This window comes from Pelodiscus sinensis, chromosome 16 (assembly GCF_049634645.1).
Source record: "Pelodiscus sinensis isolate JC-2024 chromosome 16, ASM4963464v1, whole genome shotgun sequence".
Lineage (NCBI taxonomy): Eukaryota > Metazoa > Chordata > Testudines > Trionychidae > Pelodiscus > Pelodiscus sinensis.
Window position 1 is genome coordinate 10,846,601 of NC_134726.1, and position 27,996 is coordinate 10,874,596.

Genomic DNA, 27,996 nt, shown 5'->3' on the forward strand with positions numbered 1-27,996 from the left:
CCCAACCCAAACATCTGCACCCCTTCCTGTACCCCAATCCCCTGCCCTAGGTCACAACCCAAACCCTACACCCCAGTCCAGAGTTCCAGGTCACAACCGCCTCCTTCACCCAAACTCCCTTCCAGACCCTACACGTACTCCTGCACCCCAATCTCTTACCCCAAGCTCCCTTCTGAACCCAACCTCCATCCCAGAACCCACACTTCCTCCATTAATATCATGGAAAAGTGAAGCGTTTGATCACTTTCCAAAAAAGTGGGAGAAAAAAGGAGAATTATTAGAATTATAACAGAGAAAGAAGGGAGAAGGGAACAAATGAATCTGCCAATAGTAGTGACTGTGCTAATGAGGCTAACCGATTGGACTGGAAGTGTCCCATACATAGCATTTGATGTCAATGACCTGTTAAATGTAAGGAAGACTGGTTTTATAATACTCAGATGGGTAGCAGTGTTAGTCTGTAACTTTAAAAACAAGTAGTCCGGTAGCACCTTAGAGACTAACAAATATAGTATCATGAGCTTTCATTGGGCAATACCCAGTTCCTCAGATGAGAAGTGGCATCTGAGGAAGTGGGTTTTGCCTACAAAAGTTCATGATACTATTTTTTTTGTTAGCCTCTAAAGGTGCTACAGGACTGCTTGATGGTTTTAATAGGCCATCCAGTTAATGTCTTTGTTCAGGCCTCAGACTATGGCTTTTTCCAGCTTTAATAATTTAAGGTGCTACTTAATATATAAGAAATATTGCTACTATTTGAAATGTCCAAGTGTCCCTGTAAAAAGGTAACAAAAAATATTTTGTACACTTTTTTCTTCCTGTCTATCATATAAATTCCATGGCAAGGTAAGAAGGGTTGCTGGGGTTCCCCTTTCTACTTGAAAAGCTTGTCTTTTGGGTTCTTCGCTCATGCATTGCCTACATTTATTACAGAAAAAAAAAACTTTGAGTGGAATAATTATATATTCACAGTTTACAAGTGAAAACCTGTGCATTCCAAAAGGGTCTACTGAGCAAACACTGGTCTTGAGATGAATTCCTTCTTGTTAAAATAAACACACTGGAATGAGAGAGATGATGAAACCTCAGTGTGAATCACCTTCGGGAGTGTTAGGAGTGAGGCCGGGCCCAAGCCTCCTTTTTTCCCCCAGGAAGCATTTAAAAGTCCAGTCACCAAATATACTAAGTAAAGACTCTGTATAACTACAAATCTACCAGAGAACACTCACGAAACTGAAATGAAAGGACCTTTTCAAGCCTTCTGTATTGCCCGCCTGCCCCAGTTTCAAGGAGAGCCTCTTCCATGCAAAAGCTCAGTCCTTTGCCCTATTCTATCCCTCCAAAGAGCCCTCTCGCTCCAATGAATTTCAGCAGTTAAAGGACGTCTCTATTTTCCTCCCCCAAGTGTCCTGACTGATCGCTTTCGATGGCTGGCCGGCGCGAAGACAAAGAAATGAGTTGTACACCCGGAGTTTGGGGCCACCATTCAGACCAGACTGGAGGAGGGCGGAGAGAAAGGGAGCTCGCAGGGAGTCGGGATTTGCTCCGCGCTGATTCTAAATGCAAGAGCATCAGCCAGGAGAAAGCGTGAGGAGGCTCCCAGCGCACGCAGCCAGATCTCTCCTTTCAGCCATTGTGTCGGAGTGTGCGCCCCTCCTCGGCTTTCTGCTCACTGAGCCTGCCCGCTGAACAACTGGGGCTCGTCCAGACCAGCAGAGGAGTCAGAACAGCGGCTACACGGGGCAGCCCCTGTCGTGCCCCCGGGCCTGCGGGGCATGTAAAGTGGGAGTCTCGCAGAGCTGCACTTCGCAGTAAGTTGCAAAGCCATTGTTACAACCGGATGTCTCGCTCCGGCTAGCGCACACTGGTTGCACAGCCCCTCGGGGATTGCTTGGCGTGCGAGCTAGCTGCAATCTGCAGCCGTCCCCGCCCCACCGCTCGGGCAACCACAGCAACAGACCTGGGCACACTCCCCCCCCCCGCTCAACTTGCAATCTGCGCGCTTCCTCCCTTCCCGGGCCGGGCGCTAGACGAGCGAGCTGCACGCTTCCTCGCGCCGAGCTGCGTGCTCCCGGTCTCCCGAGCAAGTTGCTTTGCTGGCCCTGCACGGCGCCCCCCGCCGCCGCCGAGTCCTCACGCAGCCGGCTCGCTCACCTCCCGGGAAACTTCTCTCGCTGGGCACCAGGCTCCGGCTGCTGCAGCTCCGATCGCTCCAGGGGCCTGGCCGAGTGCTGGCGCCGCCTGCAGGAAGGGTGGAGTGGGCAGGGCTGAAAGGGGCGCCACCCCCTCGCCGGAGACAATCGCACGGGGCGGGGACAGGCTCCGCGCGGAGGCGCTGGGGCCCCCATCGGGGCACACGGTCGGCAGAGGGAGGTGCTGGGGTCTTGGGGCAGGCTGGGGGAGAGATCCCTGGGGGATAGCTGAGGGGAGGGGTTGCTACGGAAGGGGGCCAGCGCTGGCAGAGGGCTGCATACACAATGGGTAAGACTTGGAAGGAGTCGATTATTAAACAGTGAATGTGCATTTTACTGTGCATCCCCCAAACAAAAATATCCATCCTGCATCATCAACATTTACAGACAGGCAGAGGAAGAAAACTGCTGCTGCAGAACTTACTAGAGTTTGATAGAAGGGTTGATTGAAAACCTTGAGTTTCCTGACAAGTTGCCTGTTCATGGGTACAAAGCTTTTTTATTTTTTTAATGTTGAGGTCTAATGTCATTAATTATTGGCTGATAGCTCCCCAGCGGCTGAGTCCCCTGTCCCCGCGGCATAATTTCCCACAATCAGCGAAATATAATGAATGAAAATGCTTAAAATAGATGAATAAAAAAAATAAAATCCATCAAAATTACAAAAATAAAGAGTGAGTTTTGCCAAGCCTAAGACTGGGGGAGCACTAAGTGCTGCCGTGGGCTCATAGTTTGAAAACAAACTCCCTGCCTCCCCCACAAGAGTAAACCAGCCATAAGGAGGTGAAAGCTCCTCAGACTCTTGGGGCAGTTTGGAAAGTTCCAGGCTTTGGAAGCAAAGTGTTTGGCTTGCTGTTATGTCTACAATAGGAAGACCACAGGCTAGATGCCTACAAGTAGCTGTAGTAAATCTGTTCCTTGGAAAGTGGTAGGTAGGGATGTAAAATCCTGTTTAACAAATTAACTGATTAAATAGGGGTGAGCTGGAGCAGCCCCCCACACTGCAAGGGGGCTATTCTAGCCTGGCTGCTTGTGAGCCTTTGCTGGGCTGCTGGCTCCCAGCCCATGTGGGTTGCACTGTGTAGCAGGTGGCGGGCTGCCCCTGGGTAACAGTTAAGGGTTACTCAGTAAGTATCTCCCATTAATGGTAATGCTGCTTATCTGGTAACCAGGTAATGGGCTACCCATTCACATCCCTTGTGGTAGCTATGTTGAAGGAACAATTCCTACAATAATTTAGCATTGTTTACACTGGGGCTTAGTTTGGTTTAACTACAGCTGTGTCTACACTGCACTTTCATCAGTAAAACTTTGTCAGTCCTGGGTATGTTTTTTTCCACACCCCTGCCAATAAAAGTTTTACCAACAAAAAGCACTGGAGTGGACAGCAATTTGTTGGCAAGAGACACTCTTCTGACAACAAAGCTACCTCCTCTCATGGGGGTGATTTATTTTATCAGCAGGACAAAACAACAAAGACCAGCTACATGGCATACCTTACAACAGCACTGCTGTAGTGGTACATCTGTGTCGCAGTAAGCTGTGCTGTGTAGATTATGGACGTGACTGTGTAAATGTCAAAACAGTTAACAGATGAGTCTGTATCACAGGTAGCAGCATGGGGAAAGAAGAGGGCAGGAAGGAGCCAGTGCTCGTGGGGAGCTGGCTGTTAAGGGCATCCCACAATGCCCTGCACTATCAGTTCCTCATGAGGATGTGCACCACCAATGTAAGAAGCAGACGTGTAGACCAGGGGCGGGCAAAAGGGCCTCCTCAGGCCGGATCCTCAAAGAGTGTCCGTCCTCGAAGGGTGCCACATGCTCCTTGAAGGGTGAGAGGCGGCTTCCCACGCTCTCCCACCCCCAGGCCCTGATTGGCCTGGAGGTGGGGGAGTGTGCCAAGCCTCTTCCAGGGCATGGGTGCCTAGTGGGAAGGAGGGGCAAAGGGACTTCCCCACCCTCAGACCAATCATGGTCTGGAGGTGAGGTGGCCCTGCTCCTTCAGGAGTGGCCTGGGGCTACTTCAAAAATTGTTGAAGTGCCCCCCAGGCAAAAATTATTGCCTACCGCAGTGTAGACACACACAAGCAATGCAATTACTGCAGTGGCTGTATGCTGATATAAAATACGTTGACCTAATTTTGTAATGTAGACATGTTGAAAATTGGTGCTGTCTACACAGCACTTATTCTGAAATAAATCAGTATTCCAAAACATCTCTTACTCCTTGTGAAATGACGTTTACAGGGATGTCGGAATAGTGAACCCTTTTATATTTTGAAATCATAGGCATGCTCAATAGACATGGAATAGGTATTTTGGGATACCTCCAGTATCCCAAAATAGTGCTGCAGTGTAGACGTAGCCTCTATGTCTTTAATCCATCATACTCCCATTCTCTGGAAGAAAACAAGGGTTGCCAGCCCTACAGGATTGTCCTGGAATATCCAGAAATTAAAGATTAATCTGTAATTAAAGATTGTCGTGATGAAACCTCCAGGAATACCTATAACCAAGATTGACAACAGTGGGTTGGGACATGCAATTACAGTTCAAAGTCCGCAGGTTAATGAAGGGCTCTGAACAAGGAGCAAAAGTTTCATAATTAAAAGCAAAAAAAAAAACCAAAAAACACACCGCTTAAAAATAATTGCAACACAAATTCAATAGGATTTTATGTATTCAAATTACCTCTGATACTATGCACTTCTATTGTGTGGTTTCTTCAATCCTCAGCAGGTGCATATTTAATTGCTGGTACTACTGAACAGCAGACAAGCTGAATGAAGATCACTAATTCTAACAGATGTAGGAAAACAAAATTCTTCTATAATATCTAAAAACCCTATATGACCTGATGAGACCATGTAAATTCACTTAAGTCGAGCACTATGTTGGGTCATCCCTGTACCAATGTGTTTAAATTGTAGTTAACGTGAGCCCCAGTCCTGCAAAAGATCATATGTATACTGAACTTGAAGGGTATCCTATTATCTTCAATGGCATTACTCGCCTGATTAAAGTGAAGCTAGCACTGTGCTTAAATGTTTGCAAGATCTGGCCTATGGTATGCATCTGCAATACACAAAGGTTAAACTGTACTAGCATCAATTTCCAGAACACTGTGGACTAAAATATCATGCTGTAAAATACCAAAAAAATTATTAAAACAAAATGGGCCAAATTCATCCCCACCATAACTCCAGTAACTTATAGGGAGTTACACCAAGGAAGATTTGGCTCAATGAAACAAAAACAGAATTTGCTGGTTTTCATGCTACACAAATATTAATAACTCAGGATCATTCTGTTTATTTTTTCTGTGCAAACAGAGTCTCATAAAAGACAAATAAAACATGCCAGACAAAACAAAGAAGCTTTTATCTTAGTAACAGCCAGAATGCATGAACCATCTGAGCTCAGACACTACAGGATACATTTTGTCTGCAGAGAATAACATAATATTGAATTAATGCTTCCATTTAGTGAATGAAAAACATGATGTAATTGTGTGTGTGTGTGTGTGTGTATATATATATATATATATATGTGTGTGTGTGTGTGTATTTGTGTGTATATAAATATATGAAAATTTAAGCTGACTAGTATGAAAGACATCCCAAAGGTGGACAAAGCAGTAGAAAATGTATTAGGAAATAACCTTCTACTGACAAGGGAATGGGCTAAATAAAACAAATTGATCTTTTCAGTCTGCTTTCCATGATGAGAAATGTAGCTGTGGTGCAAGTTACATATCAGCTATACATGGCTCAGAAACGTGTAAGTGGTTTGTAGCAGTGTAACATCCACTGATTTAGTATTTAGTGGCCGAACAAAGCTTGTTCAGAAAAGGAAGAAAAAGGAAACTGCAAGCAAGAAAAAGAACAAACAGAATGGATTGGAAAACCACATTTTAATTCACCATCCTCAGTATTCCTGGGGCCACATTCAGCCCCAGGAATTCAGAGGTGCACCTCTAATTGGGTGTTTAGTAGAAACACAGGGGCTACGTCTAGACTGGCATGATTTTCCGTAAAAAGCATTTGCGGAAAAGAGCGTCTAGATTGGCACGGATGCTTTTCCACGAAAGCACTTTTTGTGGAAAAGCATCCATGCCAATCTAGACGTGGTTTTGTGCAAGAAAGCCCCAATCGCTATTTTCGCGATCAGGGCTTTTTTGCGCAAAACAATATCACGTCTACACTGGCCCTCTTGCGCAAAAGCATTTGCGTAAGAGGGCTTTTGCCCAAACGGGAGCAGCACAGTATTTCTGCAAGAACACTGATAATCTTACATGAGATCGTCAGTGTTCTTGCGGAAATTCAAGCAGCCAGTGTAGACAGCTGGCAAGTTTTTCCGGAAAAGCAGCTGCTTTTGCAGAAAACTTGCCAGTCCAGATGCAGCCTTGGAGTCAGGCTCACAGGAAGGAGCTTTAAGAGGGAGCCCCTAAATAAATTCTTAGGCTATGTTTTCACTGCAGACTTCTTGCGCAAAAACTTGCGGAGCGTCTACACTGCACGCACATTCTTGCCAGTCTAGACGCAGCCAGGGATTGCCAGACTAGATCAAACCAGAGTAATGGTCTACCAAGTCCACCATTCTATTGCCAAAAGCAGACAGCATGGACAGCTTCAGAGGAAGATGAAGATAACATTGCAGTAAGCAGATATGGACTTATGCCAACAGGGAAATTCTTTTCCTAACACTAAGAGGATAGCTTGAAACAAAGAAAACTGTACTCACTTATTTCAGGGACTGAATTTGGACCCTACCGAATCAATATACGTTACAGACCAATCTACTGGATGCCAGATTTCTGACTAACTTATGCCCACAGTGACATTAGCCTGTGCATTTTACCAAAGGCTCCATCCATGCAACAGTCTTGGCAGGCTTAACAGACAGTCTTCAGGATTCAGTTTGCTAATGCTCTCTGCTAATCCATTTTTACTGACTGATGCTGTCCAGACAGGCCATACTTTTTTTAAACCCTTATTTTAGAAACTATTCAAGCTTGTAGCATAAATAGAGCTTGAAATGTCTCCTTTGTTTTTCTTTTCCTATTTATAGGCAACAAACACATCTCAGAATCACTGCAAAGTTAATATTTTGGTTTAAAATTTACGTGTGTTTTATTTAGTCACACCTAACATCTAGAGATGTGAATGAGGAACCAGTTAACTGGTTCCCCAGTAAGCATCACCCTTACTGGGTAACGGTTAACTGGTTCCCTAACAGCAGTCCTCTGACTGTACCCTGCCATAGGCGAAGGGCTACTCCAGCTTTGCCTAGGATCCCACTTTAACTGGTTAAACATTTAACTGGTTAATTGATTAATGAAGATTTTACATCCGTACTAACAATATGAGAAAGAATAGATAATAAGGCCTGTGTACAAGTTATACTTAAAACTGCCACAAAGAGGCTCAAATGCTGTTTCTCTCATTGGGGAATAAACAGTTTGTGTTATTCCAAAATACCAGGTGGTGATGGCCAGATATGAGCATCTGGGAAAACACCATGAGACCACTATAGGCTTAGCTATCATATGAGGATTGGACTGTCCAGATGCTCAAACAGCAGGAAATGGGATTCAAATTTCACAGGGCTTGCAAGAGAGGCAGAGTGAGTAGCTTGTCACCTGGCTGCAGGTCAGTGGAGTTCAAACTGCTGTGTAGGATGGCTGATTGGGAATTTGGGCCACATTATGGTTGTCAGAATCAGCAACAAAATGTCTCAAGACGTCCACGCTACATGTTTGTTGACAACACAAGGAGAGGAAAAGAAAAAAGTACCTCATGCAGTTGGAAGTTTTTGTTGATGAAAAGGGCCATTTTTTCACAACGTAAGTCATGTTGTAGAGTACATGCTCACATAGTTTTGTCTCTACACATTTCCTCAACAAAACCTACCAGTGTAAACAAAGCCACAGTGATAGGGCCAATTATTTCTCAAGAACACACATTCAACAGCGTAGTACCATAGGGAACTTTTCATTCATTTAAAATGAATGAAAAGAGTAGAATGATTTCAGATGCATTTCCATTACTTGGACTGGGGAAAAAATCAGATAATGGGATGGATCTCAGTAAGATTATCAGAAATGCCCTTATGCAAACAGATAGCACAAGGCCACGTAAGTTCTCTAAATAGATCTTAAGTCGTAGATGGGATTTGTACTACTGCTTTACATGAGGGTGGATTTCATGCTTCATTGCTAAATGCCACCATTCTTGATGTAAATCAGCACAGAATCACCATATGCCATCTTTTATATGAAACCTCAAGCATATGTTCCATATCCTGTTAAAAGCTGTTTACCATATACCGGAGAGAGATATAGTCACCACATTTTATAATCTCTTTTTTCAGATAAACAGCTGATAAGTCACTGTGTGCCCACATTATCTTAGTCACCTGTTATTTGAATCACACTTTTGTTCAATCCCACTCAGTTTACGTAAGTGTAGGAAATGAATGGCCCTCTGCTCTTCACTGATGAGTTATAGTAGAAGGATCAGGGTAAATACGGAAAACACTAGTGTTCATAAAAGAAACATACATTATAATTGTATGTGCCCTTGCCATAGTTAGGATGTTAGTGGGTAGAGTTAGGATGTGTGGCCAAATACAATAAAGGAAATGCTAACAGTGTAGGCAATAATCTTTTCCATGCCAGTGTAGGTGCACAAGGCAGTAACTAATTTCTTCCGTCCCTCTTTGTCATTTGTCTCTGCTTCCATCTAATCTATGGAACTGAAATCGACTGTTCTGCCCTCCCTACTGAGGCCTTTTTTTAAGGTTTTGGTTGGGTACCCTCATTTCCTCACACCAATTGATTTCCGCTTGAAACTGGCATGTGGAAATCTATGTACTGGCATTTGGAATACATGCCTCAAATATGTCCAATGCTTCCTTCTGATCTTGGAGTAGCTGATGATGGGTGATTTCTTGGATCTCTGTGTCGGTGATTCACTTTTTCCATTCAATGCCCAGGATCTATCGCTTATTTTGAAGGTGTCTAGTTTTCTGTCTAATCTTTTAAAATAACTCCAGCTTTCATGCCCATACGCTAGCACTGAAATTATGTTCACACTGAAAATCTTCAATTTTTGTCTGGTGCTGTATATCTTTAACTTCCAAATGTTGATGAATTTAGTGAATGGTGTGGATGCCTTTCCTATCCTTGATGTCACTTTCTTCTTGAGATCTCTGTTGGTTAGTATGGTGCTGCCTAGTCTGTTCTGTTTTCTTGATGAAAGTTGCAGATCTGATTGACCTGACATTAACATTGGTCTGATAGTGAGGTCAGAAGTATAGGCTGACAAGAAGCTGGAAAGCAACAAAGCAGCAGATGATCACATCATAGCTGAAGGGCCAAAAAGCACTTAATATCACCACCTTATGAAACTGGCACAAGTGTTGATGAAGTCTGGGAAAAGGAGATTTCTCCTGACCTATGGAAACATAAAATCATTGTTACAATATTAAAAAGGGATGCTCTAACTAACTGTAGAAAATGGAGAGGACTTATATTACTCTCTGTTGTCAGGGGAAGTCTTCTGCTTTGTGATACCATGAAGGATGAAAGGGGCAATGGATGCAAAGCTTAGAACTTAAGGACCAAGAAGTCCTGTGTAGACCTTGTACACAATACAAGGTCCATCACAGAACAATGTATAGAATAAAAGACAGGACTATGCAGCACTTTAAAGACTAACAAGATGGTTTATTAGGTGATGAGACTAACAAGGCTGCATTTCTATCAATGTATAGAATGGCAGTCTTCCCTTCTCATCAATGTCATTGACTTTCATTAAGCATTTGACAGTCTGCACAGCCATACCTCATGGAACATTTTAAAGTCCTGGGAATCCTAGCAAAAGTTGTCAACATGATTAAGGCCGTATATAGAGATGCCAAGTGCTCTGTAAGGGTGAACAACCACATCACAGAGAGGATCAAAGTAATCACTGGTGTGAAACTGGGCTGCATTTTATCTCTGCTATTGTTTGGTGTTACCATAAACTAAATAATGAAATGTATTACAACCCAAACACTGGCACAGCATGGATTGATAGCAAATGCCTAGAAGATCTAGATTTTATCAGTCATATTACCCTGTGGAGCCATACCCCCAAAAAGCTACAAATGAAGATAGATAACCTGGCAAAAACAGCAGGCCACAATAAGAGTCACTCCATTTTTTCAGGTCTGTGACCTTCAGTGCACAGATTTATTTGTTATTTTCCACCCTGAAAACTGCACCAAACAAAATTTTGAAGGAGATAAAAGAACTACAAAGTAGTGATGGCTGAATGCCAATGACTCAAGTCCCTACTTACCGTATATGCCGGCGTACAAGACGACCTCTGAAGTTAAAAAACATCCCCCAAAAATCGGGGGTCGTCTTGTACGCCGGATGCCCCGCCGCCGGAGCCCCTCCGCGGCTTTGAAAGCCTCGGGGGAAGCCGGCGGCGGGGCATCCCAGGCGCGCATGGGCTGCCCCCCCGCCGGAGCCCCTCCGCGGCTTTCAAAGCCTCGGGGGAAGCCGGCGGGGGGGCATCCCAGGCGCGCCTGGGCTGCTCCCCCGCCGGAGCCCCTCCGCGGCTTTCAAAGCCTCGGGGGAAGCCGGCGGGGGGGCATCCCAGGCGCGCATGGGCTGCCCCCCTGCCGGAGCCCCTCCGTGGCTTTGAAAGCCTCGGGGGAAGGCTGCCCCCCCTCCGGAGCCCCTCCGCGGCGGCGCGGAGGGGCTCCGGCGGGGGGGCAGCCCATGCGCGCCTGGGATGCCCCGCCGCCGGCTTCCCCCGAGGCTTTCAAAGCCGCGGAGGGGCTCCGGAGGGGGGGGCAGCCCATGCGCGCCTGGGATGCCCCGCCGCCGGCTTCCCCCGAGGCTTTCAAAGCCGCGGAGGGGCTCCGGCAGGGGGGCAGCCCATGCGCGCCTGGGATGCCCCGCCGCCGGCTTCCCCCGAGGCTTTCAAAGCCGCGGAGGGGCTCCGGCGGGGGGGGGCGGGGGCAGCCCAGGCGCTCCTGGCGGCTTTGCTCCCGGTGCCTCTGGTCTGCTCGGGACCATCTCCAGCAGACCAGGGACACCGGGAGCAAAGGAGGCGGGGGGCGCTGGGGTATAAGATGAAACCCTATCTTTTAATTAAAAAGATAGGGGGTCGTCTTATACACCCAGTCGTCCTATACGCCGGAAAATACGGTAGTGCTTTCTTAATTTTGATGTTAGGTTTTTTTTTTTTCTCATCTAGGTATAAACTCCATCATCCAAAGGTGTCAAATTGCTTTACAACTTGGCTTCACAAGACACCAGAGGGAAAAGTATACATTAAGTGTAGCTTAACAAATATGTAAACTACAGAGAAGTTAAGTGACAAGAGTAGATGAAGATTATTAATAAATGTACATAATAAAATAATTATAATGGAAATATTTAAAATAGCACTGTTACTGCAAGAGTATTGAATCAATCCTTTTGAGTGAAATCTCTTCAGTGGCAAGTCTTGATCTTTCCATCATTAAACTCCATAAGATACTTTATTCATCTTTAAAAAGTCTCACGGGGCAACCAGATGTCTGTAACATTAAAAACAACAATTAGTCCATTGACACCTCAGCCCTGGTCTACAGCCCTTATTTCGAAATAACAAGCGGCGCATCCACACTACCAAGCCCATTATTTTGACATAATGGATCAGTTATTTCAAAATAATACCTCCTGCTTTCCATGAGGAATAATTCTTATTTTGAAATAGTTGTTTCGAAATAGTGGTAGTGTGAATGCTCCATTGCTGCTATTTCAAAATAACTATTCCCCAGAGTCATTCAAAGTAATTACTCCCCATTGCTTCTGGGGACTCTAAGTCGAGATAGCAAGTCCACAATAACAGAGCCTGCTTCAGACTAATTTTGAGGCTTCCCTGTAGGGTGGACAAGCTATATTGAAATACAGGCAGTCCCCGACTTACGTGGATCCGACTTACGTCGGATCCCTAGATACGAACGGGGTGAGGCAACTCCCGCACACGCGCAGCAGCATTCCCGGGGCTCGCTCACCTGGGTCCTAGGATCCTCCTCCTCCTCGGGCCGGCTCCGACTGGGGTCCCGCAGAGCTGCTGGGCAGAGGAAAAGTGCCTCCCCACGCCCGCTGCCCCCCCCCCCCTGCCAGCAACAGGCTGCCCCCTCCCCTGAGCAACAGGCTGCCGAACAGACAAAAGCAGCCTCTCTGCCCCTCCTCCCCTCTATACATGCCGGGCTCCCGGAGCGCAGCAGCGTCCCCGGGGCTCGCTCACCTGGGTCCTAGAATCCACCTCCTCCTCCTCTTCGGCCGGCTCCAACTGGCCTCTGCCTGCAGCAGCTGGCCACAGGGACAGGGATCCCGCAGAGCTGCCGGGCAGAGGAAAAGTGCCTCCCCACGCCCGCTGCCCCCCCCCCCTGCCAGCAACAGGCTGCCCCCTCCCCTGAGCAACAGGCTGCCGAACAGCAGACAAAAGCAGCCTCTCCGCTCCTCCTCCCCCTATACATGCTGGGCTCCCTGGGCAAACAAAGACTCCACCAAAACAAACAAAGTGCTGGCCTCATTGTGTTAGCAAAAAAAGGACCCTCCTCCTGGAACCCTGGGTGGTGTGTGGAAATAAAGCTATGGTGCAGAGCTGTTTGGTATTTGATGAGTTACTCCTTTAGTCCTGAGTTTGTCACAGGGACAGAAATAGATGTGAAATCTTCTGAACAGGGGAACAGACAGCAAAACAAACATTAGAGGGGAGTTAACCTTTCCCTATGCTATCCAAAACTAAAAAAAATGTTTGGCTAGAGTTTCCCCTACAATATGTACCAGTTCCGACTTACATACAAATTCAACTTAAGAACAAACCTACAGTCCCTATCTTGTACGTAACCCGGGGACTGCCTGTAGTTATTTTGGGAATTATTATTTCAAAATAAGTGATTTCAAAAGTGTAGATATTCCCTTGGAGACTAACAAATATATACATATAGTATCATGAACTTTCCTGGGTATAACCCACTTCATCAGATGATGAGCTGGAGTGGAAAACAGAACCAAGATATTTACAATGCGTGTGTGTGTGGGGGTGGGGGGAGAATACTTGCCAACTGTAGGCCTGGTGCTAATGAGGCTATTTAAGTGGGCTGGAAATGTCTCATTCTTAGCTTTTGAGGTAAAAATGCAGTTAAAGACAGGGAAGACGGGCTTTATAATATCTTTGTTCAAGCCTAGGGAAACAGTGTCATATTTGTAGATTAATACCAATTCTGCACTCTCACTCTGTATTGGTAAAATTCCTTTGTAGAAGAATGGCTACTTTTAAATCCATGATTGAGTGCCTAAGAAGGTTAAAATGTTCCCCTACAAGTTTATGTGTGTTACCATTTCTGATGTCTGATTTGTGTCCATTTATCCTTTGCATGATAAAAAGTAACAGAAGTAGCTGTGTTAGTCTGATCGTGATAAAACAAAAAACAAACATACAAACAAACAAACAAAAGCAGTCATGTAGCTCTATCCTTTGTGGTAGAGCTATCCGGTTTGGCCCATGGCACATGGCAGAGGGCATTGCTGGCACTTGATGGCATATAGAATGTGCAGTTGTATGAGCCCCTGAGGTTGTGCTTGTGTGGTTAGGTCCTGTGATGTTGTTGCCTGTATAGATATGTGGACAGAGTTGGTAATGGAATTTGTTGCAGGGGTAGGTTTCTGGGTGAGTATATCAGATATGCCAGTCTCCCCTGCCTTTAACAATTGCATTTTTACATCAAAAGCTGAGAATGGGATACTTCCAGCCCACTTAATTAACCTCATTAGCACTAGTCCTACAGTTGACAGACATTTTTTATTTGCTGTTATAAATATCTTGATTTCTGTTATTTCCCTCCAGCTCATTTGATGAAGTAGGTTTTTCTCACGAAAGCTCATGATACTGTGTGTGTGTGTGTGTGTGTGTGTGTGTGTGTGTGTGTGTGTGTGTGTGTGTGTGTGTGTGTGTGTGTGTGTGTGTGTGTGTGTGTGTGTGTGTGTGAGAGATCTTTGTTTGGGATATGAAGGGCAAAATCTTTGTGCCGGATATGAAGGGCAAAATCTTTGTGCCACTACTATGCCAAGAAGAAAGCAGAATTGCCAATTAATCAAATATAATCTGTTTATTTTGCTTGTCATAATTATGAAACCATATGTTAGATGTGAGGGGTAAAATTATATTAAGAGTATAAAAGGAGGAAAAAGAATGGTCTCATGGTGAAGGAATTGGACTTATTCAGAAAACCTGGCTTCGATACATCTGAGATATGTCCTTTGGAGAGCTAGATTTTCTAGAGTTCATCATGCATTAAGATACTGATTTAAAATAGCCAAATGCTGAGCACTGCTGAAAAACTGACCACTTTAGTTAGATCCCTAAATAGAAGCTGAGCTCTTGAGTTTAGGAAATTAATCTTTAGGACTTTGGGAAATTAATCTCACCATGCTTCAATTCCCCATCTGCAAAATGGGGTAACGCTACTTCCTGAGTAAGCCAATGGAGGATCAGGGTCAAAATACACAAGACAGATGAGGGGCAGAGGAAGGGATTGAACCTCTAAATAGTCCTGTTCATTGCTAAATAGTCCTATTCACTATCCAAGGGACTAGTGACGAGGGTTAAAGTTAAGAATAAAATTAAGTCTTTTTAGGACTGTGGTTCTTTGGAGCAGGAATTGTGTCTTGCTATGTGACATGTACAGTCTCTAGCATAACACAAATATTCCAAATGAAATAAAAACAAATCAGCATATGCTGGGTCATCTGCTTAGGAAGGAAAACACTGCCTACCATCTGAAAACATTCTCTTCAAAAGCAGAGCTAGACTAGAACCAATCTTATTCTCCTCAATGCTAGAGCTATTAATGATAAAAAGGGACTAAAAAGGAAAAGCATGTACAAAAATCAAGATGGGGAAGAACTGTACAAGAATCAGCTACACAAAATCTGTGGGAAAATCCTATTGCTGGTTTGAAAGCCTGACACAGCTGTATGGGTGTGGGGGGAGGGGCTAAAGAAATCACGCTTTTCAAGCAGCTCAACACCACAATCAAAGTACAGGCTGAGTAGTGAGCAACATAGTTGTCAAAAGAGGCTCTGATCCTACAGTAAGATTTGTTTGGATAGAGCTTTATTGAAATCTATAGGTGACTGAAGTCAGGAGGAGCCTGCACTTCTTTGGATCTCTTTTGGGATCTCTTTTGGGATCCTTTTAATCTTTTATTCAATTTTTAGTAGAAACCCCAAAACCAAAAAGTAATCTGTATAATACAGAATTCATCCAGAACTTGTTATTGCATCTATCATCCATACGCTTACAGTATTTATATTTGTTTCTTCAGACATATCAATACAGGTTGGACCTCCCTGGTCCGGCACCCTTGGGACCTGAGATGTCCCAGACTAGGGAGTTTGCCAGACCAGGGGAGGCCAGTGCTCCCCTGCTGACTGCCCTGCTGCCAGACTCCTCTGCTTGGGGCTCCCCTAACCCTAGCCCAGCACAGATCCCCACCCCGCCCGCTGCCTCAGGATCTCTCAGGGTTCCCAGCGGAGACAGTTTGGTTACTGCCAGCTCTGCAGCAGCAGGGTATTCCCCGGGGTTCCCAGCTGGGGCCACCAGGCCACCCCGCTCCACTGCTAGGGCTGGCCCAACTGCCACTTGGGATTCCCTGGGTTCCCGAGCAAGGCTATCCACCTCCGCCAGACCCATTTCAGCCGCGGGGGGGGGGGGGGGGGGGGGGGGGGTCCCTGGCTCTGCTGCCACCAGGGATTTCTGGGGGTTCCTGGCTGGGCTGGCGTGGCCACTGACAGTCCCACTGCAGCTGGAGGTTTCTGCCCCGGCTGGCCCAGCAGATGCCAAGGACTCCTCAGTCACCACATGGCCCCATTTATACCAGGGGTTCCCCAGCCAGGGCAGGAGCTCCCCAGATACTGCCTGGCCCAGCTGGGGCTCCCCAGCCCCTGAGTTGCTCCTGCCTCTGGGGCTCTTTGGTCCAGCAACATCAGTGGCCCTGCTGGACCACAGATGTTGCCAGACCAGAAAGTCCCAGATTTGGGAGGTTCAACCTGTAGTAAGTTTCCCCCATGCAAGACAAACGTACAATGTGTTCCCACAGCTGGAGTGTGTGTCACTTTACTGATAACTACTACAGGCAGTCCCCGGGTTACGTACAAGATAGGGACTGTAGGTTTGTTCTTAAGTTGAATCTGTATGTAAGTCAGAACTGGCGTACAGATTCAGCCGCTGCTGAAACTGATCCGTTTCAACAGCAGCTGAATCTTGACGCCAGTTCTGACTTACATACAGATTCAACTTAAGAACCCCAGGCATCCCCAAGTCAGCTGCTGCTGAAACTGATCAGCGGCTGATTCCAGGAAGCCCGGGGCAGGGGCTTCCTGTAGTCAGCGCTGGTCAGTTTCAGCAGTGGCTGACTTGGGGACGCCTGGGGCAGAGCAGCTGGGGTGCTGCTGGGTTGGTCCAGTAGCGCCGCCGCTCCTCGGCGCTACTGGACCAACCCAGCAGCACCCCAGCTGCTCTGCCCCAGGCGTCCTGATTCAGCCGCTGCTGAATCTGACCAGCAGTGGCTGAATCAGGACGCCTGGGGCAGAACAGCTGGGGTGCTGCCCGGTTGGTCCAGTAGCGCCCAGAGCGGCGCTACGGGACCAACCGGCAGTGCCCCAGCTGCTGTACCACAGGTGTCCGGAGCAAAGCCATGGAGCACGGGGGCAGCGGGACAGCCCAGATGCGCCATAGCTGTCCTGCTGCCCTCGGGCTCCGTGGCTTTGCTCTGCTTTGCTCCCCGTCCCCCTGGTCTGCAGACCAGGGGGACGGGGAGCAAAGCAGCGGAACACGCGGGCAGCAGACAGCCCAGACGCATCTGGGCTGTCCGCTGCCCGCGTGCTCCGTGGCTTGGCTCTGCTTTGCTCTGCTTTGCCCCCCCCCCCCCCGGTCTGCAGACCAGGGGGACGGGGGGGCAAAGCAGAGCCAAGCCGCGGAGTGCGTGGGCAGCGGACAGCCCTGTCCGCTGCCCGCGTGTTCCGCCGCTTTGCTTCCTCTCCCTGGTCTGCTGGAGACCAGGGAGAGAAAGGGCCCCGTTCGTAGCTGCGGATCCGACGTAAGTCGGATCCGCGTAACTCGGGGACTGCCTGTATAGGAAAGTATAAAATATTTGATTTTTATTTGCAGCTATGTCTGCATTACCTGGGGGAAATCCTCAGAAAACACTACCAAACAATAGTGAGTTGTATCGGAGGAGACAACAGTGTTTCAAGAACAGCAGGCTTGCTAGTCTGTGGAAAGCGTGCCAAGTTTAAATCTTTGATGACCAGATATAACATTCATAGGAAGTACTCTGGAAAGTACAATCAGACAGCACAGGAGACCCACAGAGTTTCTAACACCAAACAGCAATCAGCCCCACTTGGTGAGAAATATACTAGGGAGGGTCTAACTCACTGACCTGTTCAATCACAAGCAGATTGAAGGCTCAAAAGAGGATGACTTTGAAAATAGGGTTTTAAAACCTAAACTGCTGAGATTTGGTAGCATGTTTTCCTATAGCTCTTAAATCAAGAGGAAGATTTTCAAAAGCTTTCATAGGTGCCAGCTCCTGTGTGCAGATACAAGACACACATGGATGCAGATACAAGACACACATGCACAATACCTTCACAGGGGGATGTCACAGTGCAAGGTGGGTGCACACAAATACTACAGGTAAGGGAGTTATCAGGGCTTGGCTGCAGCATACACCTTCTGTTTTCACAATTGCATGGAGTGTGCTCAGACTGATTACAAAGACACTTGCTTGGTCATTACCATCCCCTGGCAAATATTGACCTCCTGTGGTCTGGCAAATTCTGTGGTTTGGCACCGATCAGGTCCCAAGGGTGCCAGACTAGAGAGGTTCAACCTAGGGATGTTAAGTAGCGATTCATTTGCTAGGTGAGTAGTCGATGGAATTTCCATTGACTACTTGACTAGTGGACAAGCGCTTCTGTGTTCTGCCTTTGAAATGTACAAGAGTCCCCATTGGGGGTTCTTGTGCATTTTGAAGTTGGAACGCCGCATGGAGCTCAGGGCGAGAGGGAAATCCCGCTGACTCCAGGCTCCATGCTGTGCTTCCGTATTGAAATGCACAAGAACCCCCACTGGGGACTCTTGTACATTTCAAAGCTGGCATGCTGCATGGAGCCTGGGCTCAGCTGATCCCAGGCTCCATGTAGTGCTGCCGCTTTGAAATGCCACGAGGAGCCTGATGCTGGGCTCTGCGTGGCATTCAAAGCATCAGCGTTGCACAGAGCAGCTGACCCCGGGCTCCATGTGGCACTGCCGCTTTTAAGTACATCACTCTTCTCTTCCCCTTTGCTGCCGCTATCTGATACAGGCAACAAGAGTGGGGAGCAACTAGTCTCATTTGTGTATCGGATTGTCGACGAGTCCTTTACATCTCTAGTTCAGCCTGTACCATTCTTCAGAGTCCTCCTGTGAAATTCCCTAAAACATCATCCTTTGAGGTTTGCAACACATCTTAATGAGGATAACAGCCTCTGGGCTCCTGATTCTTCTCTAACTGATACTAATGGAAAAGCTTCCATTGACCTCAGTGGGAGAATAATGAAGCTCATAATTCATCTGATGGAAATAGCAAAATGATCCCATCCTCTCCCTTGGCATTCTTCCCACTGCCCTTAACTGCATTCTGACAGCAGATTGAGAGCTTGATTTGCAGCTGGAGTTCTGTATCGATAGAGCTGACACTGTTAGGTCATGAAGTAAATACCTGTGTATTAACACCAGCAGGGATGTTATGTGATGACTCAGGAATAGGCATCCGAACACTGGCTTGACAGAGAATCTGTGAGAGTGCTGGTTTGTGCTAACAATCAACTGACCTACACACCTGTCTTGATGGAAAGGTTTGTTTATTTTACTCCCTATAATATCAACTGGACAGTACTATGGTTCGGAGTTGTATATTGCTTGATTACACAATGGTGAGAGAGGACTGTGAAGAAAATGTCATTGCGTTCTGTTTCAAAATGCAGAACAGAGAAGAGAATTATGCAGTCCTGTTACTGAGGTTAACATGGACGTAAGCTGCTGCTTAGACAGGTTGGCCTAGGAAAACAGTAATAGCCATTTAATTTCATATCTGACCTCTTGCAAGGGGACAACCATGATGAATGGATGGGTATGTTCTGTCTTTATGTAGGACCCTACAATTCTGAGAGTATATGTTCAGAATCAGAGTACTGGAAGGATTCTCCTTGCACGAGCAATTAGACCACAGTTCAGAAAGATGTTAAAGTAATGTGTTGAATCAAGGCCTTAAGGAGCATCTGCTTCGGGGCTCAGAGGGATCTGGCCTCCATTACCTTGCTCCCATTTCCACTGTGCAATGTGGATATACGCAACTGATCTGATAGTACTTTACACTCTCTTTGTGCTTTTAACAGGCGTAAATGATTACACAACTTACAAAGCAATAGAGTTAGTACCAGGCCCACTGACTGCAGAGGAATTTCTCATACGAGAAACAGTTGCAAAATCAGGCACAAAAAACTCTGATTGGACAAAAATGAAAAAAGATTGCTGTCATCTATGACTTTCCAGGGAAAACTTTGATTTTTCAATAGAATTTAAAATTTTGGAATTTTTTGACATAAATCTGGAATATTTTTGAAGGGGTGTTTTTTCAATTAAAAAAATCTAAATGTTCTGTGCAAAGAAGGCACTTTAAAAAAATATGTTACTCAAAACCCTAATTTTCTATTGAGAACAGTATAGATGGAACAATTTTGGCTAGCCCCAACCAGGGCCGGCCCACAACATTTTGGCACCTGAGGCGGGCAGCTCAAATGACGCCCCCATGTCCCCTCGCTTGGGCCAAAACTTTGAAAGGTCTCAATTCTGCCTCCTTCCTGTTCTTCTCCTCTCATGGTGCTGCTCTGCCATCTCTGTGCCTATAGAGCAGAGAGAATGCACCAGCAGCAGACACAATTTTCTATACTCTAGCTCCTAGTGGCGATCCCCTCCCACAGTCTGGCACCTATCATAGTATCATAGAGCTGGAAGAGACCTCAGAAGGTCATCAAGTCCAGCGGCCGCCTCAGTTCGCCTCATGGTAAGGCCAGCCCTGGCCCCAACTGTGCTGTCCCAATTTACCCAAATATGTACAGTGACTATAGCATAGTCACTGGCCAGACTATCACAGAAAGAAGCTATATCACAAGAAGCGAATGCATTCACCACAGTTCTTAGCATAGTGTGCTTTTTTCAATGAAAATTATGTCATCTATGAAAGAACATGTATTAGACTCTATATGACAGAAATAAGTTTTAGCACTGATCCTGCAGCACCTTAAAGACTAACAAAAATGTAGATGGTTTCATGAGCTTTTGTGGAGACAACCCACTTCTTCAGATGAATGGAGCAAGGGGTCCAGAGGTACAAATTAATAGCGGGAAAAGAGGGGAAAAGGGGAAAGAAAAAGAAGGAAAAAAATCTTGTCTGAGTGTCCATGCTAAATGAGGGTAATGAAGTGGGCTCTAAGTGCCCGATACTTAGCTTTTGAAATCATTAGTGTGTTGACATCAAAAGCTAAGTATCGGGCACTTTCAGCCCACTTCCATTAGCCTCATTTATCACGGTCACTCTAGCTGACAAGATTTTTTCCTTTTCTTTTCCTTCCCCTTTCCCCTTTTTCTAATATTGATTTGTACCTCTGGACCCCTTGCTCCATTCATCTGAAGAAGTGGGTTGTCCCCACAAAAGCTTGTGATACCATCTACAGTTTTTGTTAGTCTCTAAGGTGCTGCAGGATCATTTGTTGTATTTTAAGTTTGTTTAAGTTAAAGACTAACACAGCCATCCCTCTGAGACTATATTATAGCAGTGTAAGGCTCTGGACAGTAAGGGTGTGTCTAGACTACATGCCTCTGTCGACGGAGCCATGTAGATTAGACAGATCGGCAGAGGGAAATGAAGCCGCGATTTAAATAATCGCGGATTCATTTAAATTTAAATGGCTGCCCTGCTGTGCCAATCAGCTGTTTGTCAGCAGATCGGGGCAGTCTGGATGCGCCGCGGTTGACAAAGAAGCCTTTGTCGATCGGCGCAGGTAAACCTGGTTTCACGAGGCATACCTGCGCTGATCGACAAAGGCTTCTTTGTTGACCGCGGTGCGTCTAGACTGCCCCGATCTGCTGACAAACAGCTGATTGGCAGAGCGGGGCAGCCATTTAAATTTAAATGAAGCCGCAATTATTTAAATCGTGGCTTCATTTCCCTCTGCCGATCTGTCTAATCTACATGCCTCCGTCGACGGAGGCATGTAGTCTAGACACACCCTTACTGTCCAAAATGGAATTCCAATTGACTGGATGGTCCATTCTGATGACAGACTTGCCACAACTCTTACAATACACTCCTGTGATCTCATCACCATAAAGAAGAAAATCCCTCCATCTGCTATGTTAAAAATAGATAAAACAAAGAGGAATAGTAAACAACCTTTTCCTCAGTGTTCCCCTTCCCCTCCACACCTTCCAACCTCCTATTTACTCTTTATCCCTAGAGCCCTGCAAATCCACAGATATAGGCTTTATATCCACAGATATCCGCATCCATGGATATGGATGCAGATATCTGCAGCTCATTTTTGCGGGTATGGATGCAGGTGCGGATACAAATTTTGTATCCATGCAGGGTTCATCCTGTCAGGGCTGTTCCCCATTCTGGTATGCTGAGTGCAGAAGGTGGGGACTCACAAGAGATCTTAAATACCTTGCCTCTACAGGCTTCTGCTTAAAAAGAACTCCCCAAAGTTACAGATTCCCTGGCCTTGGGAGATAGGCTGCCGCCATCAAGTGAATTAGAAAAAACCCTGAAAACCAGGAAGAAACACTTGAACTTCTTCCCAAGGGTACCCCAAGCTCTTTTGCTACAAGAGAGCTTGAAAAAAGAAACAAAACCACAGAAAACAAACTGTGTCTCTGATAGCTGACCTCTCTGACTAGGCAGGTACACACACAGATCTCCTTTACCTTCCAGGATACAAGAATCAAATCATCACCTTGAAAAGGTGATTTTATTAACACAACAAAAAGGTATACTTGATAAAGCATACTTGGTTGCTAGGTGTTACAGAGCAACTAAGAAAAGAACAGATCAAAACACAAAGAAACACAGTCTCTTTGGGCTGTAGCTTAGATATGGTGAATGTGGGAGGGTTGGCACATGGAATTCACACAGAGAAGTTTAACCAAACAGAAAAATAAAGAAAAATACCCCGATTGCAACTATACATACATTTCTCTATCTACTCATGATCTGTACTGATCTTAACTTCAAGGCCCATTCCATTCCCATGCCCAAATTTTCTTGTAGGAATGGTAATTCTGTTTGATTACTTCATCTTGCTTCCTCCAGCTGCTGACTTAGAACTCACACAACGAACAGCAGTCATGTACCTATATTCAATTTAAATTTCAACAGTCTTTCTTATTGGCTTTCATGGCTTTCTGCAACCCCCCCCCCCCCCCCCGCCAGCTACCTGAGTTGAACACTTCAGTCACCGGGTGCTGGACAGCGCTCCTCCTGTCCATCACATATCCCCATTTCATATGCTGTGATTTTTTGGGAACGGAAGAGTGCTTGTAAAAAATTTTTTAAATGACAGGTTTCATTTACATGGGAAGTCTAAGCCTGCACTGTCCCCTGAGCACCATTATGTACCCCTTAAGACATTACAGGCAGTCCCCGGGTTACGTACAAGATAGGGACTGTAGGTTTGTTCTTAAGTTGAATTTGTATGGAAGTCGGAACTGGTACATATTGTAGGGGAAACTCTAGCCAAACATTTCTCCAGAGCTCAGTTTTATTCTCCCACACCTCACTTTTATTCTCAAGTTGAGGTGTCTGCTGAGCAAAGCCGCTTCGCGTCTCCCTGGTCTGCTGGGGGGGGAGGGGCGAGCTTCGCGTCTCCCTGGTCTGCTGCGGGGAAGCAGCTAGTGCGGGGTTGCCTCACCCCGTTTGTAAGTATGGATCCGATGTAAGTCGCATCCATGTAACCCGGGGACTGCCTGTATTTTAAAGGTATGGAAGCAAAGACAATGACAAATAGCAGAAGAAAGGTGTTTATAGCCACTGCTCTACCACTTCCTCTTATCCTTACAGTAGGAACTAATTGTTATAGTGAAGAGATACACTGAACCAATCGAAGAAAGAGAGTGATTTTTGCTATCCTGACAGCAGCTGGCATCTCAAGCAGTCAGAGCTAAGTATGGAGACATCTACGTTACAACAGTGTTAGTAGGGGCTAGTGAACGTGACTCTACATGTCGCACTGAAAAGCAAGCTGCATCCTCCCTTCTACCACAGCCCTTCCCTGCTGCCTGAGTCCTTTCTTCAGCAGGATATTCCACTGCTAGTTCTAGCTGTGTAGATGGGAGGCACAGCCGGGGGGAGCAGAAAGCCATGTAGTGTGGCGAGTATACACTAGGGATGTTAAATATCAGTTAATTGAATAGTCGAGTAACCTCATGAATTCTTAATGGTTAGTCGACTATCCTATAATCCCCGGGGGTGGGGCCAGCAGTAGAATGGGGTGCCAGGTGGGAGCTAGTCCATGAGGGAAGCCAGTTTAAAAACCAGCTCCCCTCGCAGACCAGCTGCCTGTCGCCCTGTGTTCTTGCCTCTGATAAAGAGGCAGCAGTGCGGGGTGGCAGCAGCCCCTGTCTGGGTGAGGTCTGAGCTCCTGGACCCTGTAGAAACCAGAACTGAGCCGGACTGCCTGCCTGCCCGGTTCCTAATACACTTTAAATTCTGAGCCACAGTGGGGGTAGGCCTGGACCTGGCATGAGCCAGGACTGAGCTGGGCTGCTGGCCAGCCTGCTAAACAATTTACTGGTGTGGGGGAGGGGGAGAGGGAAATGCTTGTAGTCTATAGCATTAACCTATAAGCTTTTGCTTATCAGTTAATCGGTTAATCGACTACACTATTACATCCTTAGTACATACCCATAACCTTCAGGCATCTTTACTCTGCTCACCTAGACTGTACCTGACAGCCTGCACTGCTGTAGATCCCCATGCTAGAGGAGCTATATGAGATGTACAGTACCCACTGCTGAAAGAAAGAGACACATCTCCAAAAATTACAACCCATAAAATATCTTATAAACCAGTAATTCAGGACTGACAACAGTTCCTTAGTCTACAGAGAAAATATGAGATCATAGATCAGTTATTTGTTCAGTCAACACGTGAGCTTGTCCATGCAGTTGCTATGTGATAATTCATCCTCCATCCAGCCAGAGCCTTACCTCATTTCCAGCAGTGGAGAGCTACAAAAGCCTTTTTCCTGCAGCTTGCCCACGGCCAGAGTCTTTCACTAACACTAGCTGCACTCTGCAGTGTGGATGCTGCCTGTTTTTCACTGCAGCATGTACGTACACACCCACTACATGCTGCCAACCCTGGGGCATAGTGCAGACTCCCTGCATAAGAGATTTTCAGCTGGAATTCAAGGTGCTGTAGCCAGGCACACAGTGTAAAATAAAACCTTGCACAGAGGTATCCCAGGATAGTGGTGTCCTAAGCTGTGTTTGTATCAGCGTGCATCTGACTAATATTCTACAGAGGGAAAAATTTTCTTAGCCACTTTGGCTGCTCCATAGTCTTTTTTTGTAACTCTCCATAGTCTTATAGATAATCAGATTACAGCAAATCACTCCTCCCTGTCATTGTTACTGGGTTTAGCCCACCCAAGACAACAAGGGGACAAGATCATTATGGGCAGCTCAGTGTCTAAGGCTACATCTACCCTGCACATTTATTTTGAAATGAGCAATTTTGGAAGATACCTTCCAAAATAATTTATATCAAAATAGCATGTCTACATACCAAATGTGCATTGAAATAGTGGTTAGCTATTTCGAAATAGAAATAAATTGAAATAGTGCTTAGCTATTTCAAAGTGGAGTTGGGCAGTCTACAGCTATTCCAGCTTGTGCTGCAAGTGATACAGCAGTGTCTGCAGGCTGCAGACCAGACCCTTCAGGAACCCAACCCCCAGCTCCTCTGGAAGACCCTCCTTGGATCTCTGTGGGCGTGATTCATGCAGCTGAATTCCTCCTGCCCTCCCCTTCACACCGTGCCCTGCCGCCTTTGGCTTCTGGACACCAGTGCAGACTGGTGGGACCAGATCACCATGGAGTGATGGGGAGACCAGCAATGGCTCCAGAATTTCAGAATTAGGAAGGACACGTTTACGGAGCTCTGTGAGTGGCTCGCCCCTACCTTCAGGTGATGGGACACTCGCATGAGACCCACCATCCCCATCCATAAGCATGTTGCCACCACCCTCTGGAAGCTCGCCACGCCGGATAGCTACCGATCCATGGGGAACCAGTTCAGTGTGGGGAGATTGACCGCCGGGGCTTTGCTCATGCAGTTATGGCATTCTCGGGCTATTGTTCCAAGGCAGGGGGCGGGGGGAACTGCTGGAATGGGGTTCTCTAGGGAAAGGGGTGGTGCAAGCCCCCCTCCCCGGGACGTTTTTTCAGTCCCATCCTTGCAAAGCTGTGCCAGGGGATGGGACAAGTGGGGGGAGGGTTGCTCTTTGTGGGGGGAGGAGGGAATGAGGGTGTTGGCTGGGGGACCTCCCAGGGGCCTTGGCATCCTTGTGAATCTCTGTTTGTTTGTCTCCTGCAGGTGGTGTGAGCCATCAACCTCTGTGATGGACACCATCATCACCACCTTTGCCAACATGGGCTTCCCCGACTGCAGGGGGCCACTGACGGCACCCACATCTCCATCTGGGCCCCCTGACCACTGGGCATCTGTCTTCATTAACCGGAAGGGTTACTTTTTGATGGTCCTGCAGGCCATCACGGACCACTGGCAGTTTACTGACATCTATGTCGGGTGGTCAGGGAAGGCGCACAACACTTGCATCTTCCTCAACTCTAGCGTGTTCCAGAAGCTGCATGCCAGAACTTCTTTCCCCTACCGCACCATCAGGGTGGGGGATGTGAACATGCCCATCTGCATGGTGGCCTCCCTCTCTTGCCTTGGCTCATGAAGCCATACACCAGCCATCTCAACCTCTCTTGGGAATGCTACAATGCCAGGCTCAGCAGGGCCCACATGGTTGTGGAGGGCGCCTTCGACCAGTTGAAGGCTTGTTTCAAATGCCTCCTCCCCTGGCTGGACCTCGGGGAGCGCAACATCCCACATGTGGTAGCTGTGTGTTGTGTGCTCCGCAATATTTGTGAAGGGGGACGGATGGAGGCTGACCTCATTGGCAGGGCCTTTGAGCAGCCACGCCCAGCGGCCATCAACACTATAGTTAAAGCAGTGCAGCTTCTTTCTGTAGGAGCTTAAATTAAACCAGTGCAACTTTTGTGTTTAGACAAGCCACTAGCTGCCCTGCATAGTTACAAGGCAGGGAACACGCCCAGCATAAAAAAACTAACAGGAATTCCCATCGCTGCATGTCACGTGAACAGCATGTGACTGTCGATGGAGAGATTCCGAGAGTTCTAAAAAACATAGCATGTGTTAGGATTACTGACAGCCATTCTTTGTGCTAGATTGTTACTTGTAATGAAATAACTCGGTGGCTGGCGTCCTCTGGATTAAATAGTGTCAACTCAAGTGTGATGGACTTCCTGGAAGTTCTGATGTAATTCTATCTATTATCTTGGAGATTACTGCTCAATAAAGAACATCCTATGAAAGCTTAGGAAATAACTTACACCCTACTAGCAAGAACGGAATGACCTATCATTTGTGTGAGCTGACCCTTTCAAACAGAGATGAGATCTTGTTGACATCTCAAATCTGGACTATATTAGAACAGATGGAAGCAGGAAATGTGCAGACTTTGCCTTTTAGCCTTGTTTGGAGAATGAAGAATGCTTAGCTCTACATAGCACATATTCATCTGCAAACTAATCAGTCATCACAAACCTTTGTGAGGCAGGGAAGTATTGTCGCTAGTTTATAGATTGGAAAATGGAGACACAGCAAGGTTAAGGGAAATTTGAAGCAAAACAAAAAAGAAACATTTAGTCTTGTGTTATCAGAAGCTGCAAGATCTAACCCATCATGCACAGCCCTGATTTCCTTGACTGCTTTCAGAATTTAGACGCTGTTCCTAGAGGAGCTCATTGGATAAAGATTAAAAGACACTTCTGCTGATTCACATATTCTTTCATAGATCATATGGTAGAAATGCTGTATAAAACCAACTAGGATTTGTTTCTGCTCCCACAGAAGTCAGTGGATAGGACTGGACCAATGGCAGGACTGGAGCCAAAAGACAAAACAAGGTCATGCATTCCAAAAAATATTTTTAAAGAAATTTTTATTTGAAAAAAGTGAATAAAAACAAATAGCAGTTCTCAGTTAAATAGCCAAACTACAGTCATGTATGTGAATTGTGACCTCACCTCATATGATTTTACTGGCTCCTTTTGAAACTTTACAAATTATGCTTCATCCCTAGGATTCCACATTAAGTCTAATTTAGGGTTTTGTGTAACATCCACCATGTTAGTATCCAACCATTTACTTTGCAACTACTGCACACGAATATGGTGTTAGGTCTTGCAAACCTTTTAAAAGATTTCAAAGATCACTAGCTGAGGATGAATCTTCAGGGCTCCGGTTTGTATAAACAAGCCAGGAATTGAGTGAAACATGTTATTGCTTAATGAGTATGCTCATCTTTGAGAAACTCCCTGTTGCATTCATCC

General features: G+C 46.3%; 1 protein-coding gene and 1 long non-coding RNA gene across 4 annotated transcripts in view; one reads left to right on the forward strand and one right to left on the reverse strand.

The window, feature by feature from the left end:
• CARHSP1 (calcium regulated heat stable protein 1) overlaps positions 1-2,313 on the reverse strand; it is a 51,253-nt gene extending 48,940 nt beyond the window's left edge. The window contains exon 1 of one of the 3 annotated variants that reach the window (XM_075899279.1): positions 2,155-2,313. The gene's annotated coding sequence lies outside the window, so the exon portion shown is untranslated. Of the gene's footprint in view, positions 1-1,988; positions 2,127-2,154 lie in introns of those variants that run through there. The other 2 variants (XM_075899280.1, XM_075899281.1) reach the window with 2 other exon arrangements.
• Positions 1,531-26,903, forward strand: LOC142818579 (uncharacterized). Its single transcript, XR_012896112.1, has 2 exons — positions 1,531-1,811; positions 25,949-26,903. It is a non-coding gene; the product is annotated as an uncharacterized LOC142818579 (long non-coding RNA).
• The last annotated feature ends 1,093 nt before the right edge of the window (positions 26,904-27,996 follow it).